The sequence below is a fragment of the Pan paniscus genome, chromosome 11 (genome assembly GCF_029289425.2).
Source record: "Pan paniscus chromosome 11, NHGRI_mPanPan1-v2.0_pri, whole genome shotgun sequence".
Classification (NCBI taxonomy): domain Eukaryota; kingdom Metazoa; phylum Chordata; class Mammalia; order Primates; family Hominidae; genus Pan; species Pan paniscus.
In genome coordinates, this window is record NC_073260.2 from 86,040,442 (window position 1) to 86,062,396 (window position 21,955).

Here is a 21,955-nt window from a genome sequence, read left to right on the forward strand (position 1 = left end):
TGTTCTATACCACCACCCTTTGGGGTAATTTGTTACCCAGCAATAGATAACTGATACACCTATTATACCACACTCTTCTTTACTTCAAGATCACCCATTCTTTTTTTTTTTTTTTTTTGAGACGGAGTCTCGCTCTGTCGCCCAGGCTGCAGTGCAGTGGCGCAATCTCGGCTCACTGCAAGCTCCGCCTCCCGGGTTCACGCCATTCTCCTGCCTCAGCCTCCCGAGTAGCTGGGACTACAGGCGCCCGCTACCACGCCCGGCTAATTTTTGTATTTTTAGTAGAGACGGGGTTTCACCGTGTTAGCCAGGATGGTCTCGATCTCCTGACCTCGTGATCCGCCCGCCTCGGCCTCCCAAAGTGCTGGGATTACAGGCGTGAGCCACCGCGCCCGGCCGATCACCCATTCTTTAAAGACTAAAACCCTTGACACCTAAGGGCCTTTGTGACCTGGACTCTGCTGACCTCTGCACCTCACCTGGCCACTAGGCTCCCCTACTTTCAGGGTTCCAGACATCTCATCTTCTGGCAGGTCCTTGAAGAAGTTTAGCTTCCTCTGGACACAGGGCCTTTGCACAGGCCCCTTTGCTTCACATCCCTTTGACTCAGCAGAAGTGTCACTGCCTATGGGAAGCCTCCCCTGACTCCTCAGGTCTACGCTGGGCTCCATTGATGAATACCCTTATGGGTGCCTGTTCCTTGACTTTACAGGGTTGACCTGCTGCCCTCAGTTTGTAATTGTACACTCATGTCTGTGGCTGTTTTACTACAGTCTATCTCCCTCACTAGGCTGTAAATTCCAGAAGAACAAAAAACACGTGGCAAGGCTCATGTCTGTTTGGGTCACCACTGTCTCCCCAGTACCAGGCATATCAAAAGCTCTTAAACAATATCTGACTAAACAATGAGTAGGTCTGGCGTTTGCTATTCTGCCATACAGGAAAGTTTCCCATCTCCCCTTTCCCAGTCCAGACATCCACACTTCTCTGGAGTCATTTCCAAGAACTATGGGGAGGCTGAAGGGGCTGAGGCCAGTCACACAGCTGTGTGAGCCACAGCAAAGGATATGCCTTTGATTCTAAGTGCACTGAGCACCTTCCCTGTGCTGGACACTGGGCTGGGTGGTGGGAATACCACGATGAGCAAAATGGGCTCAGCCCTGGGACTCACAGGGTTCTAGTCTGGTTGGGGAGAAAAATGATAACCAAATTCTCACACTAATAGCCACAGCAACCCTCCATAATGGCAACATGCAGGAGTTCTGAAAACACGTCACAATGGAGCCACGCTAATCTAGCAGCAAGGGGTCCCCTTTTGTAAGTGATCCCCGTCTTTGAACAAAGCCAATGAACTCCACCATTCACATAGGTTTGCTCTTTATTTTTTATTTTTTAGAGACAAGGTCTTGCTCTGTCACCGAGGCTAGAATGCAGTGGCACCATCAGGGCTCACTGTACTCTTGAACTTCTAGGCTCAAGGGATCCTCCCACCTCAGCCAACCAAGTAGCTGGGACCACAGGCACCACCATACCCTGGTAATTTTTATTTTCATTCTTATTTTGTAGAGACAGACTTGCTATGTTGCCCAGGCTGGTCTGAGCTCCTGGCCCCAAGTGATCCTCCCCGCTCAGCCTCCCAAAGTGTTAGGCTTGCAGGCATGAGCCACCATGCCTGGCCTGACTGTTGCAAGGCACACCTCGTCAAGACCAGCTCTCGAGATTTCCATCCCCACACTTCACTCTCCCCTCACTTTTCATTCCACATCATTCACAAATGCCATGAGCAGTTAAATTGGCATGTTACAGGCAGGGCACATTTGCCTTGTCCTCACCATATATTCACCCGGTAGATTTTAAAGACTCCAAAGAGAGAAAAATATGTATAATGGGGCAAGATCCAAACAAAGTCTTCATACTTTGCAACAATACACAACAGGGCACCTAGCTGTGTCCAGTGAATAACTTCCCTAAAATTCATAATCCAAAACCTCTTAATGGGATACCTTTCCACTCAGATTTTAAAACTTGGGCAGCCAATATCGTCAAGAAATATGTTTTCTTTTAAATGAACCTAATAGTACAGTAAGTGCAGGAGAGTAAGATGGCTTTCCATCTTCTGTTTTAAATCATAAACTCCATGATGGAAAAAGTAGAAAAATATTTCTCATTTAAAAGTAAAGGGGAAAGCCAGGCGTGGTGGCTCATGCCTCTAATCCCAGCACTTTGGGAGGCCAAAGTGGGAGGATCACTTGAGGTCAGGAGTTCGAGACCAGCCTGTTCACCAACATGGTGAAACCCCATCTCTACTAAAAATACAAAAATTAGCCAGGTGTGGTGGTGCATGCTTGTAATCCCAGATCCTTGGGAGGCAGAGGCAGGAGAATTGCTTGAACCCAGGAGGCAGAGGCTGCAGTGAGCCTAGATCATGCCACTGCACTCTAGCCTGGGCAACAGAGGAAGACTCCATTTCAAAAAATAAAATAAAATAAAAATAATAAATAAAAGTGAAGAGGATACCCCATTTGCCTTGCTGCAATGCATTGATTGCATGCCTGTGTCAAAATATCTCATTACCCCATAAATATATACACCTACTATGTACGCACAAAAATGGAAACTAAATTTTTTAAATGGATGTAAGGAAGTCAAGCCTTTTACTCAACAGGTTAATTGGCTAACATCCACATGTAATAATAGAATATATAATTGAAGCGTTCTAAGTGCCACCTAAAAAGGAAAATTAAAAGTCTCTCTTAACTGATAAAATTTTTATTTCACTTTTGAATTTTTACACTTTTCTTGATTATTCCATGTAAGGTAAAACAATAACTGTTTAAAAGACATACACACACCTAGTAAATCAATAACCAGGCATTTTTTTCTTTTCTTTTCTTTCTTTCTTTCTTTTTTTTTTTTGCTATTCTATTTTCCCAAAAACAGGTATGCTTGCTAGGCAATAGAACCATCACAGAAGCAAACATTAGGCAGAAAACTGGTAAGGAAAAACAAAGCTACCAGATACACAAGACAAGCTTGGTTGCACATTCACTACTCATTTTCAAGCAGCAGGTATTAACCGAAAGCACATTCTTTTGTTCAGCTAGAAAGGAGAGCCGGGCGCGGTGGCTCCTGCCTGTAATCCTAGCACTTTGGGAGGCTGAGGAGGGCAGATCACGAGGTCAGGAGAACGAGACCATCCTGGCTAACACGGTGAAACCACGTCTCTACTAAAAATACAAAAAGAAAAAAAAAAATTAGCCGAGTGTGGTGGCGGGCGCCTGTAGTCCCAGCTACTCGGGAGGCTGAGGCAGGAGAATGGCGTGAACCCAGGAGGCGGAGCTTACAGTGATCCGAGATCGCGCCACTGCACTCCAGCCTGGGCGACAGAGTGAGACTCCGTCTCAAAAAAAAAAAGAGGGATTTTTAGTGTTGTTTTTTCTTTTTCTTTTTCTTTCTTTCTTTTTTTTTCTTTTTTCTTTTCTTTTTTTTGAGGTGGAGTCTCGCTCTGTAGCCCAGGCTGGAGTGCAGTGGCGCGATCTCGGCTCACTGCAAGCTCCGCCTCCCGGGTTCACGCCGTTCTCCTGCCTCAGCCTTCCGAGTAGCTGGGACTACAGGAGCCCGCCACCACACTCGGCTAATTTTTTTTTTCTTTTTGCATTTTTAATAGAGACTGTTTTGTCTTTTTTGGTTTTTTTTAAGTCAGTGCATGAATTTTTCTTTTCTTGTTTCCGCAGATGGACAAACAGATGGACCCTGCAGCCAGGTGGAATGTCAGAGGTGGAGGGGAAACCCTGGGACACTGATGGGCCTGGATCCTCTCCAGCCTCTCCCCTGCAGTGTCCACACAACTGCCCTGAGTGGTAGCGTCTTGTTTAGGCACTTCTGAGAGCTGAGCTGGATGAGTGCACTTGGGACACTTGGTGACAGGTACTTGCAAGCATGATCAGGGTCAGCCTCAATACAGGCAGAAATCCTGGGTATTTAAAAATACCTTTTTGATTCAGATCATGGTGTGATTGCAGAGCAACACTGTGTTGAGAACTGGAGGAAGGCAGAGCTGTGGTGCCGGCAGCTCTTCTCAACTCTTTAAAGCAAGGTTTGCTCACCAAGGTGCTGACTCATGTCTCTCACCCCTGCCCATATATAGCATTACAAAGTGAACAGGCCAGGTGTGGTGGCTTACGCCTGTAATCCCAGCACTTTGGGAGGCCGAGGCGGGCAGATCACGAGGTCAGGAGATCGAGACCATCCTGGTTAACACAGTGAAACACCATCTCTACTAAAAATACAAAAAAAAAAAAAAAATTATCCAGGCTTGGTGGTGGGCGCCTGTAGTCCCAGCTACTCGGGAGGCTGAGGCAGGAGAATGGCGTAAACCTGGGAGGTGGAGCTTGCAGTGAGCCGAGATTGCACCACTGCACTCCAGCCTGGGTGACAGAGACTCTGTCTCAAAAAAAAAAAAAAAAAAAAGTGAACAAAAGGCCAGGCACAGTGACTCATGCCTGTAATCCCAGCACTTTGGGAGGCCAAGACGGGCAGATCACGAGGTCAGGAGTTCAAGACTAGCCTGACCAACATAGTGAAACCCCATCTCTATTATAAATACAAAATATTAGCTGGGCATGGTGGCATGCACCTGTAATCCCAGCTACTCAGGAGGCTGAGGCAGGAGAATGGCCTGAACCCGGGAGGCGGAGCTTGCAGTGAGCCGAGATCGCGCCACTGCACTCCAACCTGGGCGACAGAGCAAGACTCCATCTCAAAAAAAAAAAAAAAAAAAGATAAATCCCCATCTCTACTAAAAATACAAAAATTAGGTGGCCTATGGTGTCACGTGCCTGTAATTCCAGCTACTCAGGAGGTTGAGGCGGGAGAATTGCTTGAACCCAGGAGGCAGAGGTTGCAGTGAGCCAAGATTGTGCCACCGCACTCCAGCCTGGGCCGCAGAGGGAGACCCTGTCTCAAAATTAACTAATTAATTAATTAATAAGTAAATAAAATAAAACATAATATAATAATAAATAAAAGCCCCAATCTAGGAAGAACATGAAAACTGAGCACTCCTGAAGTGAAAGGCAATCTCTACAGAACATTCTTCTGTTTTGTTGGAGTCAAGGTCTTGCTATGTTGCCCATGTGGGAGTGCAGTGGCTATTCACAGGGGCAGCCACAGGACACTATGGCCTTAAACTCCTGGGCTCAGGTGATCCTCCTGCCTCAGCCTCCCAAGTATTTGGAACCACAGGCACACACCACCATGCCTGACTCAGAACATTATTCTTAAAGGTATTATCCAGGAATGTGGGGCAAAGGCATGTGGGGGAAGGGACATCTGTGCTATAATGAGACTGGCTAACACTCACTAATGCCGTGTATCTGCTGGGGTTCTGAGCACTTTGTATGCATTATCTTATTAAATTCCTCACACCAAAAAAAAAAAAAAAAAGAAGGAGATATTAGCCAGGAAACAGAAAAGAGCATTCATAAAACAGACAGCATTTACAGCACTAGCTCAGTGTCAACAATGAAAAACTATTCCATTATTGAGGCACAAGTTTCAAATCAGTAACATATTCCTATTGCTGTAGGAAGGGGGGTTTAGTCAGGTGTGTCGTATGAGCACCAGAACTTTTCAAGGTGTCACAGCCAATTATCTGTCACAAGGAATTTCAGCTTCAGGATTTGCATTTCCTCAGAGGAAGACGCTGTGGACATTTGTGGTCATGAACTTTTGAGTGGCAATAGCCCAAACAGGTCCAGTGTCTATAAGCTCTGAAAAGGCAGCATCACTGTGAATTACCATTAAACTTGAATGCCAAATGATGGTGTCTCACTCCACATCCCAGCATCACGACATAACCTCTATAACTTTCTGTACAACTTTACAATGAAATTGTATTTCAGTGACTATTTTAATATTGGATTAAACTTTCCAAAGAGTTACATAACATTCAGGTCTATTTTTCTTATCAGTAAGAATTATGCTGAATTACAAAACCCATCACCACAGTGCTCAGCTTTAAGAAAATTAAACACACAGTAATCTTGCCAATGTCAATCAAAACCAAAACTTCAGAATGCCATGGTGTTTACGCAGCCAATCTAGGTTTTAGATACAAATGCCAGCTGTTTATCCCATGAACCATTCTTGCTAGGCTGAGGCTGTGAAAAATCGCAAGACAATGTACAATTCTTTTTTTTTAAAATCACACAAAGGGATTTATGTGGATGGTACAGGGTGACACTGAACAGATTGTGAGGCATGGCAGACACAGTTCTCTCCCTCCCCAGCATCTCCTGCATCTCCCTGGTTTCCCAATGTCCACAGAGTGAGATTGTCCCGAAGTCACTGCATGGTGGGAGTGCTGTCTTTATAAGACTCTTCATTCAGTGTATCCAACTCAGCAATTGCTTCATCAAATGCCATGTTTGCCAGGCTGCAGGCCTTTTCAGGAGAGTTTAGAATCCCGTAGCAAAAGACTGAGAAATTAAGTGCCAGGCCCAGTCGAATTGGGTGTGTAGGCTGCATATCTTTCTTACTAATTTCAGATGTTTCCTGGTAAGCCTGCTGGGAGTTCAACAGTGTGGTTTGTTTATTGTCTCCAGACGCCACCCCAGAAAGATACCTGAAACAATCTCCTTTCATTTTCAAGGAGAACGCCTTGCTTTCAGGTTGCGTAGCATGGGGAATAAGAGACTTGTCCAACAGCTCCGGAACTTCATTGCAGATGTCCAGCAGCTCTGCCTCTGTCTTCCATGGTACTCTTTGCCCATCTGCTGCTTCTCATTCCTCCTGTTCTCTGCTCAGTGCTGGAGATGAGAATCCAGGAAGAACAGTGGGCCCCACCATATTCTTGTAGGCGGCAGAGGGCAGATTGCTGTCTTCAGCTGGGGGCGCATGCCCCTGTGGCATGGCTGCCTTCCCGGCTGCAGCCACATCATCACCGCGCTCAGCCTGCTCAGCGGGCCTGGCTTTCTGTACCAGCACACTTTTATCCATTGTCACTTCCAAGCACAGCTCTGAGCTTGGTGACCACTACCTTCCCAAGCTGACTCCTTAGGCCGCTGCAGTGGCTGTGGCAGCGGCAGCTACCCCAGCTCCAAAATCAGCGGTGGCTGCTCCACTTCCCAAAAACAGCCTCTCTTTGATGAGCTACTATCATGTCTTGCCTGGAGCACAGCACATCTGAAAAACTAAATAAAAATGAGCAGAAACAAATGAGCCCCAAGTTGCCAACTCTCTGGAAAATTCCGAAGACTGCCAGCAGGTGTCATTTCCAGGTGTGAGAAAAATAGAAATGTCTGGAAAAGGATGGGATGTGGCAACGAGAATGGCGAACTCAAAGGGAGCCAGGTGTGCCAGGGCAGCTGGTAGCCACGGCAGGGCGAGGGTGTGGGTGGTTCCTGTGTTCCTCTGAGTCCCTTTCTCACCAATAGGCCACACAGGATGGTCTCCCTCTAAATGTTAATCTTGAGGTGACAAGAGTGGCATTCGGACATCAGAGCACTGATGGCGGGTCATTTCCTGCAAGCCCCACTCACCCCTGCATCTAATAAGCCCCACGGCTCTGGGCTGATGGTCATTCCTAAGTGATCCCAGCTCACTACAGGGAAGGGGTCCACACTCCATCTGTCCTAGAATAGCTGCCACCTCTTGGGCAGCCCAGGCTAGGAACACCCCGCCAGAGTGCGCATGTCTGACCATATCATAGTTTGTCATGGTAGGAATAATTGAACTAGCTTTCCTTGGGCCTTTTTTGGATTTTCAGAAAGATTAGGGCATTCCATGTTTTTATTTCCTCCTTTCCCATTTCTCAAATGTGAAATTCAATTCTCTACCCCATGCAGTGTGAATTGTATAATGCAAGCCAACAGCCCCATCTAGTGTACTCCTCTCCAACTTCTGCAAAATGACTCTGTGGCCAGTCCTCCCAGACAAGGAGAGGTGCCAGATATGTGCTTTTATTGCCCTGTCAATCAGACATAAGAAACATGAGGAGAGACGGGAGGATGGCTTGAGCCAGGGAGGTTGAGGCTGCAGTGAGCCATGATTATGCCACTACACTCCAGCCTGGACGACAGAGTGAGACCTAGTCTGGAAAAAAAAAAAAAAAAGAAGAAAAGAAGCATGAGGACCTAATTCATTTTTCAGTGTTAGAATAAATAGCATTTATTTTCTGATAAAATTGCACATAACCCTTGAGCTATACCCCATGTACCCTTTGTTTCCATGGTTAGCACGAGTGGTGGTGGACCACACCTGTTCTGTCCTGAGGCACATCAGGGATTCCCCGGAGCCCCCAGCTCTAGGAGGTGGGTCACAGGGGTCATCACAAGGTCTGCTCTCTGAGAGAGAAAATCCCCCATGGGGAATATCATGATTGACCCCAAATCACCATCGTGCTCAGCTCAGAATGCATTTGAGAGTTCAAGGAGGCACTTTGGGCTAAGGTGAAAGATCCATACTAGAGCCAGATCAAGTCGAAGAGGGATTTTTGTGTCAAGATCCAAGCATGCCTCACCAGGCCCGATGATAGTGCTCTGAAGTTATGTTCACTTTCTTATCTCCCTGTGCTGGCTTTACTTCTCTTCGTCTCTTGGTCAGCTGAATTTCTGTGTTTCCTGAACCACAAGGGAGACCTGGCTTTCCACAGCTCCCGGGTTCCCCAGGGCTCTGTTCTAGGAAGTGAACCCTGGGGCAGGAGTAGGGGAGACAGTGGCAGACAGCACAAAGTTAGGCACGAACTCAGTGCAGAACTCAGCAGAGTGCTAGCCCAGCGTGTTTTCTCTCTCCTTTCACCCCTTAGAGACTCCCACTCCTGGGAACATCACACACCAGGGCCTGCCAGGGGGTGGGGAAAAGGGGAGGGAGAGCATTAGCACAAATACCTAATGCATGTGGGGCTTAAAACCTAGATGACGGGTTGATAGGTGCAGCAAACCACCATGGCACATGTATACCTGTGTATATAACAAACCTGCATGTTCAGCACATGTATCCCAGAACTTATAGTAAAATCTAAAAATAAAAAAAAATAAATAAAGACCCGCTCGTGCCATAAATGGTTCCTGCAGTCCACAGGCGTGCAAAGTCGGTGTTTCCTCGGTCCTCTCAGCTTCCCTTTCCTCAGTACCAGCTTCGTTTATTCCTAAGGCCTCTGGGCTTCCCCAACATAGAGGAAGGTGACCACTCTGATACCAGATCCAATGCCTCCAAGCTCTTGAACCCCTGCAGAAAGGAAAGATGGCCAGAAGCCAAGTGGAAAGCAGGCTTCTTTGGATGCCCTTCATTTTTACCGAAAGCTTATTTTTAAATAATCTTTCGCATTAATCTGAAAGCATAGACTTATAAAGCATCAGGAGAATCATAGGATTTTTCTTACTTTGAAAACTGAAAACAAGCAACATGCAAAACTGGCCAATCAGAGGAGGCTTAAAGAAACGAAATACATCCTGGTTACAGACAAAAAGAATTCCCGAAGATCTCTCACTTTCTGATCTGAGGGGAAGGAAAATGAGCGCCTACAGGTGAGAAAGAGGAAGATGAATTCCCTCCTATATTTCTGCTTTCCTTTCTTTATAACCTAAGCAATACTGTGCTGGTGATTCAGTGGTTGCAGCTGGGCAAAGAGCAACAGCTACCAACAAGAAGCACCTACAACTCTGAAGGAAGAAACTCTTCTCTCTTACCTGAGAATCTATGGTTCCAGGAGTTCAGAGTGAATCTTCACTGCTCTTTTTCTCTGTGTGCTTGTACCACATGGCTCTGAACCACAATAGAACTATAGCCCACTGGAGGAATTTGCATATTGAATCTGACCTAGCCGATTGCCATTGAAAACAACAGCAAAAGACATTGTCCTGACGTTTTAAACAAAACCCAGAGTCTCATAAGATAATATCCAAAATATTCAGGATATAATCCAAAATGGTTCAGCATGTAAAGAACAAGGAAAATCTCAACCTGCAAGTGAAAAGACAGTTACATTTCAGAACTAAAAATAAAAACACTGAAATTAAAAATTCACAAGATGATCTCAACAGCAGAATAGAAATGACAAAGGAAAAAGTCCATGAACTTAAAGATAGATCAATAAAAAGTATTCAATATAAGCAACAGAGAGGAAAAACGTTTGAAGAAAAATGAGCATAGCCTTAAGGATCTGTGTAACAATACAATGACACATTTGTGCCATTGGAGTTCTACAGAGAGAAGCATAAGAACAGAGTAAAAAATATATGAAGCCATGCATCTCTTAATGACAGTAACACATTCCGAGACATGAGTCATTAGGCAATTTCATCACTGTGTGAACCACAGAGTGCACTTCCACAAACATAGATGATAAAGCCTACTACACACCTACGCTATATGGTATATCCTGTAGCTCCTAGGCCATATGCCTGCATAACATGTTACTATATGGAATACTGCCGGCAATTGTATTACAATGGTAAGTGTTTGTATATCCAAACATATCTAAACAGAGAAAAGGTGTAGTAAAAATATGGTAGAAAAGACAAAAAATGGTACACCTATATAGGACACTTACCATGAACGGAGCTTGCAGGACTGGAAGTTGCTCTGGGTGAGTCAGTGTGTGAGTGGTGAGTAAATATGAAGGCCTAGGACATTAATGTACACTACTGCTGACTTTATAAACACAGTACACTCAGACTACACTGAATGTATTTTAATTATTTTCTTTAGGCTGGGTAAAAATTTGACAAAACCATTAATAGAGGTCCCCAAGTATTGAGAAAGTGTTTCAGGAAGTGCAAGCATATGACAGTTAAAATATATGGCAGTGTGGACAGGTGCTTAAGATTTTTATGATAAAGTGTAGCAAGTTGCAAGGTATGACCAGTCATTTCATATCTTGCATCTTGATGTCACACCTTGCAGTGGAGTGGAGAGAAAAGTTATTGGGTCAAAAGAGTCGAGGAACCATGAGTCACTTTACAAGAATTATCAGACTGCCCATGGGGAGCAGTGACAAGAAGCCCAGGGCTACAGGAAGGGAGAGGACTATGATGGACATCAGTGGAGTCACGTTGCATGGTGGCATGAGTCTCAAAAGTCAAAGGCGTGTAACAAGGGAGAAGCGAGTGGAAGTGGGGAACGCAGATCTGACTGGCTGGGTGTGGTGGCTCACACCTGTAATCTCAGCACTTTGGGAGGCCGAGGTGGGCAGATCACGAGGTCAGGAGATCGAGATCATCCTGGCTAACACGGTGAAATCCCGCCTCTACTAAAAATACAAAAAATCAGCCGGGCGTAGTAACGGGCACCTGTAGTCCCAGCTACTCAGCTGAGGCAGGAGAATGGTGTGAACCTGGGAAGCGGAGCTTTCAGTGAGCCAAGATGGTGCCACTGCACTCCAGCCTAGGAGAAGGGAAAAGGACTCTCTTCCCATAATTCCACATGTGACCCAGGTGCCACGAATATATTACCATGTAGGGAAAAATCAATGGCTATGAACACTTTCTTCTTTAAATGTATAATAAAACAATACTTTTTTTTTTTTTGAAACAGAATCTCACTCTGTCGCCCAGGCTGGAGTGCAGTGGCACAATCTCAGCTCACTGCAACATCTGCTTTCCAGGTTCAAGCAAGTCTTCTGCCTCAGCTTCCCGAGTAGCTGGGACTACAGGCGCATGCCACCATGCCAGGCTAATTTTTGTATTTTTAGTCGAGATGGGGTTTCACCATATTGGCCAGGCTGGTCTGAAAGTCCTGACCTCATGATCTGCCCACCTTGGCCTCCCAAAGTGCTGGGATTACAGGCATGAGCCACCACGTCCGGCCAAAAATACATTTTCTTTCTTCCCTCTTCTTCCACCCAAAGCCACGAATTTGACTTAAGATACATTTTTTTTCCTTTATATGTTCACATAACTTAAGGAATAGTAAACCAAAGAAGGAAAGAAAGAAACAGAAACTAAGCCAGATAGAAAAATGAGCAACTGGGGTCAGGCTCAGTGGCTCACACCTGTAATCCCAGCACTTTGGGTAGCTGAGGAAGGAGGAACAGTTGAGCCCTAGGCAACGTGGCAAAAACCAATTTCTACAAAAAAAAAAAAAAAAAAAAAGAAAAAAAAATTAGCTGGGTGTGGTGTCACATGACTGTAGTCCCAGCTACTTGGGGGGCTGAGGAGGGATGATTGCTTGAGCACAACAGGTCGAGGCTGCAGTGAGCTGTGATCATGCCATCGCACTCCAGCCTGGGTCACAGAATGAGGCCCTGTCTCAAAACAAAATAAAATGGTGCCGGGCATGGTGGCTCACGCCTGTAATCCCAGCACTTTGGGAGGCCGAGGCGGACAGATCACAAGATCAGGAGTCGGAGACCAGCCTAACCAACATGTTGAAACCCCGTCTTACTAAAAATACAAAAAATTACCCGGCCATGGTGGTGGGCGCCTGTAATCCCAGCTACTCGGGAGGCTGAGGCAGGAGAATAGCTTGAACCGGGAGGCGGAGGATGCAGTGAGCCGAGATCGCGCCACTGCACTCCAGCCAGGGCGACAGTGAGAGACTCAGTCTCAAAACAAAACAAAACAAAAAATTGTAACTGGAACCCCCCCCGCCCCAAATATCTCAGACCTAACTCCCACTGAGAATAGTTTTGAAATCTGAATATAATGATAACAGAAAAGCAAATCTCTTAAAGTCTAGGAGAATGATAAAAGGCAGACAGGATTTTTAAAGTAAAAAAATCAAGACACAGGCGGCCGGGCGCGGTGGCTCACGCTGTAATCCCAGCACTTTGGGAGGCCGAGGGGGGCAGATCGCGAGGTCAGGAGATTGAGACCATCCTGGCTAACACGGTGAAACCCCGTCTCTATTAAAAATACAAAAAATTAGCTGGGCATGGTGACGGGCGTCTGTAGTCCCAGCTAGTCTGGGAGCTGAGGCAGGAGCTACTCTGAGGCTGAGACAGGAGAATGGCATGAACCTGGGAGGGGGAGCTTGCAGTGAGCCGAGATTGCGGCACTGCACTCCAGCCTGGGCGACAGAGAGAGACTCCGCCTCAAAAAAAATAAAAAATAAAAAAAAATTAAAAATTAAAATAAAATCAAGACACAGGCATATCTGCATATCTATTAAGATTATTTTCACATTTTGCAAATCATTTTCCTTTCAGGGGATTTGCTGCTGAGTTTCAGTTTAGGGCATTGCAGTCAAACAGGAATCTGCAGCTCAGATAAAGTGGTTTTGGGAGACACAGGATATGAGAGCCCCTGAACTGGGCTATCAAGCAGTGAGAGTTTGAAGGACCTATTATCTAGGAAGAATTACAAGAGAGTGAGCCTGACATCTGCCTGGCTTTCGGTTCTTGATAGATTTACCCAGTCCTATTTTTTTTTCCAAGATTAGAAGCAAAGGAACCAAATAAAAGAGGTGCTTTCAGTGGTCTAGAAAGCTTAACAGAGCATTTGGAATTGTGGGTCCTGGGAGACAGAGGTGGGAGTTCATGGCCTATCTTTCAAAGGAGATCTGCTTGGAAAAATCACAGTCTCTGGAGTCGTGACTTAAAAAGAGATAAGCACTGGGAAAGTCACTAGGCTGAAATGTAGTCTTGATTCACTCTCTTGACTGACTGGATCAAGGCGGTCCTTTGACTGCCAGAAGAAAACCAAGTCCTCTCTGGAGAAGACAAGAATGCACAGCCAAGCTTGGGAATCAACGCAAACTCACCTGAAACATCCAGAAACAGCATCCCATGACCCAACACCAAGAGAGACACAATAAGAAAGGAGCAGGGGCCGGGCGCGGTGGCTCACGCCTGTAATCCCAACACTTTGGGAGGCCGAGGCAGGCGGATCACGAGGTCAGGAGATCGAGACCATCTTGGTTAACATGGTGAAACCCCGTCTCTACTAAACATACAAAAAATTAGCCGGGCGTGGTGGCGGGCGCCTGTAGTCCCAGCTACTCAGGAGGCTGAGGCAGGAGAATGGCGTGAACCCGGGAGGCGGAGCTTGCAGTGAGCCAAGATTGCTCCACTGCACTCCAGCCTGGGCGACGGAGCGAGACGCCGTCTCAAAAAAAAAAAAAAAAAAAAAAAAAGGGAGCAGGGTTTCTGGATACCACTGTTATCAATAATAACAGGAACTTTAATAGTTAACTATGATTCATGTGTTTTAGAAAAGAAACAAATGATCCAGATTTTTGGCAGAAAACTGGAAACCATAATGAATCAAATAGAAATTCAGAATTGAAAATAAATATCTGAAATACAAAATGCATACATATGGGTTGAGTTGGAAGATAGATTAGTAGAAAACATTTTAAGTGAAACAGAAAAAAATTGATAGTATGTACAGAAAATATTTGTGTAATTGAAGTTCCAGAAGAAAGGGAGAGAGGAATTGGGACATAAGCAATATTTTAAGACAATATCACCAAAAATTTCCCCAAACTGACAATAGACAGTAAAAGAGAGATTTAAGAAATTCTACAAAGCAGGCAAATTAATTTAAGAAAAACTTCACCTAGTACATTATAATAAGTATGCAGAAAAACAGGGCAAGGAAAAGATTTTAAAAGCAGCACAAACAAAGAAATGTTATTTTCAAAAGAGAAAATATTAATATAAGGCTGACAGACAGTGTCTCAATATACACAAAGGAGGTAAACAGAATGGCGTCCTTGAAATGTTGGGAAAGTGAAACAAGCTAACAGACAAAAAAGATAATTAAAAAAGTTTATTAATCAAAAAGAAAAAGCAATAAAAACCTCTAATTTATCAGTAATTACATTCTAAATAAATAGTAAAACTGATTGGGTGAAAATAAAACAACTCTTTTATACTTACAAGAAACAAACATTAAGTAGGCATACATAGAATAGTTGAAAGTCAAAGGTTAGAAAAAGATATTCTTTGTAAAGACCAAACAAGAGAAGAAAAAAAATGTATAGTTTTATAATCATAAGTCAAAGTTGACATTAATGCAAGATATATTGCTAAAAAGAAAAAAAAAGAATAACAGCCATCAAAGAGAGTGATATGACAATCCTAAATTTGTAAGCTTTAAATAATAATATATTCTCAAAATACGTAACACAGAAATTGACCAAACTGCAAACCAAAATAAGAACATTCAACATTATAAAGATTTTAACTTACCTCTCTAAAACTGATGCTCCAATCAGACAAAACAATCAATAGAAATGTCAATTTGAACAACCTGATTACAAACTTGACATACAGAAAGCCCTGCAACCAATACTTACAGAATATAATTTGTTGTAAGTGCATGTGGGACCCTTACCAAAACTGACCATATTTAAATAAAAAATGCTATTTTCTGACAAAGGACTAGGATCTACGCTACAATATATAAAAAGAGCTCTTGATATTTAGAAAGAAGAAAAGAGGATCCTCTCATTAAAGAGGAGGTATAGATGGAAAATAAACATGTGAGACAGTGTTTTAAATCATTAGCGATCAGTTAAATGCACATAGCTATTAGAGAAACTTAAAAAAAATGCTGACACCACCAAATGCCTGTTGAGAATACAGAGAATGTGGGGTGCTCACACATTGCTGGTGGGAATGTAAAATGGTACAACCAGTCTGGGGAATAATTTGGTAGATTCCTTAAAAACTAAGCATGTGATTTATACAATGCAGCCATTGCACTCTTTGGCTTTTATCTCAGATAAATGAAGATTTACGTTCACACAAAAACCTGCACAGACGTGTCCATAGCAGCTTTAGGTGTCATCTGTCAAAAATAGTATCAGCCCAAATATTCTTAATCAGGTGAATGCTTCAGCAAGCTGTGGTATATCCACAACATGACATACTTACCCAGCAATAAAAAGGAACAAACTATTGGTATAAACAAGAACTGGGGCAAATCTCCAGGGAATTAAGCCAAGTAAAAAAAGTCGAATCCCAAAATGTTAAACACTATGATTTCATTTGTATGACATTTTTTAACGAAAAATTTAGAGATGGAGACAGATTGGGGGTTGCCAGGGATTAGGGACAGTGGAGGGGGCATTGCAAGGGGGTCGGTGTGATTTTCAAGGCACAGCATCAGAGAATTCTGAGGGGATAGGCTGCCCTGGGTTGACTGTGGTGGTGGATTCAGGAACTAAGACGTGTGGCATAGTTATAGAGAGCTATGTGCACACATGTACACACAAAATACAAATAAAACACAGAAAGTTTTAACAAGGCTGGTAGATTGTGTCAATGTCAATGTCCTGGTTGTTATAGTTTTGCAAAATGTTACCATTGGGGGAAACCAGGTAAAGAATACATGTGATCTCGTTGTATTATTTTGCACTACCTACTGCATGTGTATCTACAATTATTTCAATAAAAATTTCAATAATTTAAAAATATTAACCATCCCCTACTTGTATTTACACACAGTGGGAATTCTATGTAGATATTGAAGTAAACGAAACACTACTACAAACAATAACATGAATATATTTCACTAACATAATGTTGAACAAAATAGTATACATAGGACGATTTCACTTATAAAAAGGTTTTAAAAAGATATAAAACTAACTTATAGTTTGGCAAGATGGGAGGAAAGAATTGTGACTGGGAGAAGATACAAGAAGGCTTTGAAGGGTGCTGATAATTCTCTTAAGAGTTAATCTGCGTAGTGGTTCGCCTTGGAAAAATACGTGGAGCTAGACATTCATGATCTGTGCACTTTTTAGTTTGCTACACTTCAATAAATGTGCATATAGGGAAGAAAGAAAAATATATCATCAAACAAATAAGCAAACAAAACAAGCAAACAAAAAAGAACAATCTTGCCAACAAAAACAAATCTTCAGAAAGAAATACATATGCCAGGCACAGTGGCTCATGCCTGTAATTTGGGAGGCCGAGGCAGGCGGGTCACAAAGTCAGGAGTTCTAGACCAGCCTGGCCAACATGGTGAAACCCCGTCTCTACTAAAAATACAAAAATTATCCAGGTGTGGTGGCGAGCGCCTGTAGTCCCAGCTACTCAGGAGGCTGAGGCAGAAGGATGACGTCAACCAGGGAGGCGGAGCTTTCAGTGAGCCGAGATAGCGCTACTGCACTCCAGCCTGGGCGAAAGAGCAAGACTCCATCTCAAAAAAATAAATAAATAAATAAATAAATAAAATTGATTTAGTTACTGCACATCATTCACAGAAATACTTTTCCTTTTTCAATCGGTGTGTAACATTGCATTAGTTATTCCCATGTAATGACGGTTGTTCATCTTCCTTGAAGAATCTGGTACTCTGTGCTGCCTAAGGTGAGAACGTTGGGTTGATAGACAAATGATATGATTGAGGGGTTAAATCATGTGTTCATCTTCCCGAAATTACTTTGCTGAAAGCCAAGCTTCCTATTTGATTAGGGACATTTGTTTTGGTTGAATTGACTTTTTCTTACACATTGTCTATTTCAGCATGCCTTTCTGTCAGCGTGTTGAGTTCAGTCAATAGATTTAGTATTTCTTTTCACTGGCTGACAGCAGCCCCTATGTGACTATTTTGTTTGTGTGACCCAGACTTTAATATGCAGAGGGAGTGTTCAATAAATGATGCCAAATATATTTCAGCTATGCATACTGTTCTTTACAAAATTCTCTTAATGTATAATTACCTATATTTTTAAAAGGAGAATTTGTGATAAAGATACATAATATTTCTAGACTAGACAAAACATTTTGTGAATGAACCCATACAATTTCTCATTGTAGAGATGCTTTCCCTTCGACAGTGCGATGCTGTACAATGCTACAGCAACAGTGCCCATCTCTAGTCACATAGATGGACATTCCTGCAGATTATCTCTCCAGTGTTTCCTCTTCCCCCCATCCCTTAACATCTCTTCCACATTTCCCAATTCTTGTCTCTTTATTGTGCATACTGGTTAATTATTTCAGAGCTTTCTTCTTCTTCTTCTTTTTTCTTTCTGAGACTGAGTCTTGCTTTGTCACCCAGGCTGGAGTGCAGTGGCGCGATCTCGGCTCACTGCAAGCTCTGCCTCCTGGGTTCACACCATTCTCCTGCCTCAGCCTCCCCAATAGCTGGGACTACAGGTGCCCACCACCATGCCCGGCTAATTTTTTTGTATTTTTAGTAGAGACGGGGTTTCACCGTGTTAGCCAGGATGGTCTCGATCTCCTGACCTCGTGATCTGCCCGTCTCGGCCTCCCAAAGTGCTGGGATTACAGGCGTGAGCCACTGCTCCCAGCCATTTCAGAGCTTTCTTCTAATTTGCTGAGTCTCTCTTCATGTACGTTTGATCTGCTGTTTCAGAATCCACTAAATTCTTCATTTCTGTAATTCAATTTTCATTCTAAATACTGTTCTTTTTCAATTTTACTTGATAATTTTGATATAAAAAATAAGTCTCTTACTATTTCCATTTTCCCTGTTATCTCTTTAGACATATAAAGTGTGTTTATATTCTAAATCAAAATTATTTCCAGTTGTTGCAGGCGAATGCGGAAGGCTGGGAGAAGTGGGAGGGAAAGAGAAGCAAGGAAGTGCTTAGAAATGATATGTATAGCTGGGCACGGGGGCTCACGCCTGTAATCCCAGCGTGATTTGGGAGGCCGAGGTGGGTGCAGCGCTTGAGCCCAGGAGTTCGAGAGCAGCCTAGGTAACACAGGGAGACCCAGTGCCTACACACACACCAAACAAACAAACAAACAAACAAACAAAAGACACAAAAATGAGCACGGTGTGGTGGCACACTCCTGTGGTCCCAGCTACTGGGGAGGCTAAGGAGGCAGGATCGCTTGAGCCTGGGAAGCAGACATTGCACTAAGCCAAGATTGTGTCACTGTAGTCCAGCCTGGGTGACAGAGCCAAACACTCTCCCCCCATCCCCCCCCAAAAAAAGAAAACAACAAATATGTTGGTAATCTTGATGGTTGTAATGGTTTCAGAGCTCTATACCTACGTTAAAACTTACCAAATTGAACCTTTTATTATTTATTCAGTAAAACACAGGATCTCACTCTGTCTCCCAGGCAGGATGCATGGAGTGCAGTGGTGCAATCATGGCTCACAGCAGCCTCGACCTCTCGGGCTCAAGCTATCCTCCCACCTCCACCTCCCAAGTAACTGGGACCACAGGCGCGGGCCACCATGTCCTGCTCATTTTTGTATTTTTTGTAGAGAGAGGGTTTTTTTCTGTGTTACCCGGGGTGGTCTCAAACTGCTGGACTCAATCAATCATCCTGTGTTGACGTCTCAAAGTGCTGGGATTACAGCTGTGAGCCACCGCCCCCAGCCTGCACATTTTCAATGTGCGCTTTTCTGTATATGTCAAGTAAACCTCAACAAAATCTCAAAAAAATATTTAGTGCAGATGCTATTAGTCGTGGCAATGTAATCATGGTACAACACTCCAATTAGTCAGTTAGGAAGCAAAAATCCTGAGACACTGCACCCCAAATGAAAAATAGAGATTTTATATGGAATTTGTACAGCACCTAGCTAATTTTACAAAACTATTAATTTTTTTCAGTTTCTAATCTCATTTCTATACGCTTGTCTTTTCTATCCTTTTTCTTCTGTATGTTGATATAAACAGAAATCACTGAAGACTTCAGTCTTCTAGGCTAATTCTCTAACTCAGTGCCCTGCAAATGTGGCTTATTAATAGTCTTTGTCCATCTTAATGAAAACATAATTTGCAGCAATAATATTGAGATTCACCTGGTGTATTAATATTTTAACAGAAATTTAATGAACTGAATTACAAGCTATCAGGTAAATCAAGTAGGCCACAGGTCCAGTAAAAAGGAAAGCACCTTCTGAACGTTGATCCTAATACCTGTGAGCATTCACACTCTGAAATTATAGCTGAGCGCACACTGTGTGCCAGATGCGGTCCTACATGCAGGGATGTACAATGCCCAAGGAACTGCCAGTGCCAGGATCTGGGCTTGTCAAAAGGGGCCTGCAGTGTATGTGAGGAGACCTACCATGGGGGACACACTGGAAAAACCACCAAGATCGTCCAGTGCAATCAGTGAGGCAAATGCATGGGGAGGTGGGGAGCGAGAGCTGCAGAAGGAACAGAGGCTCCATAGGGAGCCCAGAGTGGAGAGAAGTCCCTGGAGGGAGGGGCTATGGAGGTCCTGGTGGAAGAAAGCCCGGGGAGCCCGGTGGGTGTGGATTAAGGTCAGGAAGGGATCAGTGAGTGAAGAGAAGCGTTTCAAGGAGTGAGTGTGATGTGTGTGTCTGTGGGTGTGGGTGGTTTGTATTTATGTGGCATATGTGAGTATATATGGAGTGTAGTGGGCTTGGTGTGTGGGTGTGATCTGAGTGTATGTATGGGGTGTCCATGGTGTGTGTGTGGAGTGTGTGGTGTGTGTGTGGTATGTGGGTGTATGGGGGATGTTTGTGGTGTGTGTGTGTGAAATGTGTGTGAGTAGATGGTAAGTGCAATGTGTGGTGTGTGTAAGTGTGCGATGTGTGTGTGGTGTATGTGAGTGGTATATGTGATGACTGTGGTATGAGGACCTGTGGTGTGTGTGTGGAAGGTGTGTGTGGTGTGTTTGTGGTATGTGAGTGTGAGTGTATCAGGGATGGCGGTGGTGTGTGTGGTGTCTGTGTATGTGGTGTGTGTGTAGGAGTGGTGTGTGAGAGTTTGTGTGATGTGTGTGGTGTGTGTGATGAGTGTATGTTCACGGTGTGTGTGTGTGGAATGTGTGTGTGTTCTATGTGTGGTACGTGAGTGTGAGTGTATAGGGAGTGTTCTTGGTGTGTGTTTTATGCATGTGGTGTGTATGGTGTGTGTGTATGTGGCATGTGTGTGAGTGGAGGTAGTGAGTGTTGTATTTGTGAGAGTGTGTGTGATGTGCATGTGGTGTGTGTGTGGGTGGTATGTGTGGTATGAGTATGTGTGTATTGGGGTGTCTATGGTGTGTGTGTGGAATGCATCAGTGCGTGGTATTGTGTAATACCGTAAGTGTGAGTGTATGCGGGAGTGTTTGTGTGTGTGTGTGATGCATGCGGTGTGTGTATGTGGTGTGTGTGGATGTAGGAAGTGAGTGCAGTGTGTATGAGTTTGATGTGTGTGGTGTGCATGTGGTATGAGTGTGCGTGTATTGGGGTGTTCAGAGTATTTGTGTGGAATGTGTGTTTGGTGTGTGTGGTATGTATGTTAGTGTAGGTGGTGGGTGTGCTGTGTGTGTGGTGTGTGTGGTATTTGTGGTATGAATATGTGTGTGCTGGGGTGTTCATGTGTGTGATGTGTGTAGAATGTGTGAGTTTTTGGTGTGTGGTGTGTGAGTGTATGGGGGGGTGTTTATGGTGTGTGTGTGTGTGTGTGTGTGATGTGTTGTGAGGGAAAGTGTGAAATGTTCTCCTGGGAAAGGAAGATCTTCAGGTAAGAGAACTGTAGCAGGGTTGAAAGGAAGATCTTCAGGTAAGAGAACTGTAGCAGGGTTACTGTAGCAGCAGGACAGCAAATAGATCATGAGGTGCGTTAGAGATGGGGAGACCAAAGCAGTTACTACTGGCAAGTTGACCCAGATAACTGAAATCTGCAAAGCTTATGATTGACAGAGGAATTATAGAAAGTCAAAATACACACATGCACAGTAAAACTTTCTGATTCTGTACCAGAGGCTTCTTTTCAATACTTTAATTTTGTAACATTATCTTAATAGCACATTATTATTAATAATATTTTGAATAATGAAAATACCCAGTACAAACATTTTCCCTAAACTATTGCTTATCTTGTGATTCCACCCAAGGTCAAGGACCAGGGTCACATTTCTGTTTTTATATTTCAGGTCAATAGGAGCAATAACAATGGCTAACCTTTACAGAAAATCGGCCGGGCCCGCTGGCTCACGCCTGTAATCCCAGCACTTTGGGAGGCCGAGGCGGGCGGATCACGAGGTCAGGAGATTGAGACCATCCTGGCTAACACGGCGAAACCCCACCTCTACTAAAAAAATACAAAAAAT

At 43.9% G+C, this 21,955-nt stretch overlaps 1 pseudogene; it reads right to left on the reverse strand.

Moving 5' to 3' along the window:
- Nucleotides 1-267: 267 nt before the first annotated feature.
- LOC129393092 (14-3-3 protein beta/alpha-like) lies at nucleotides 268-21,456 on the reverse strand (annotated as a pseudogene).
- Nucleotides 21,457-21,955: the final 499 nt, after the last annotated feature.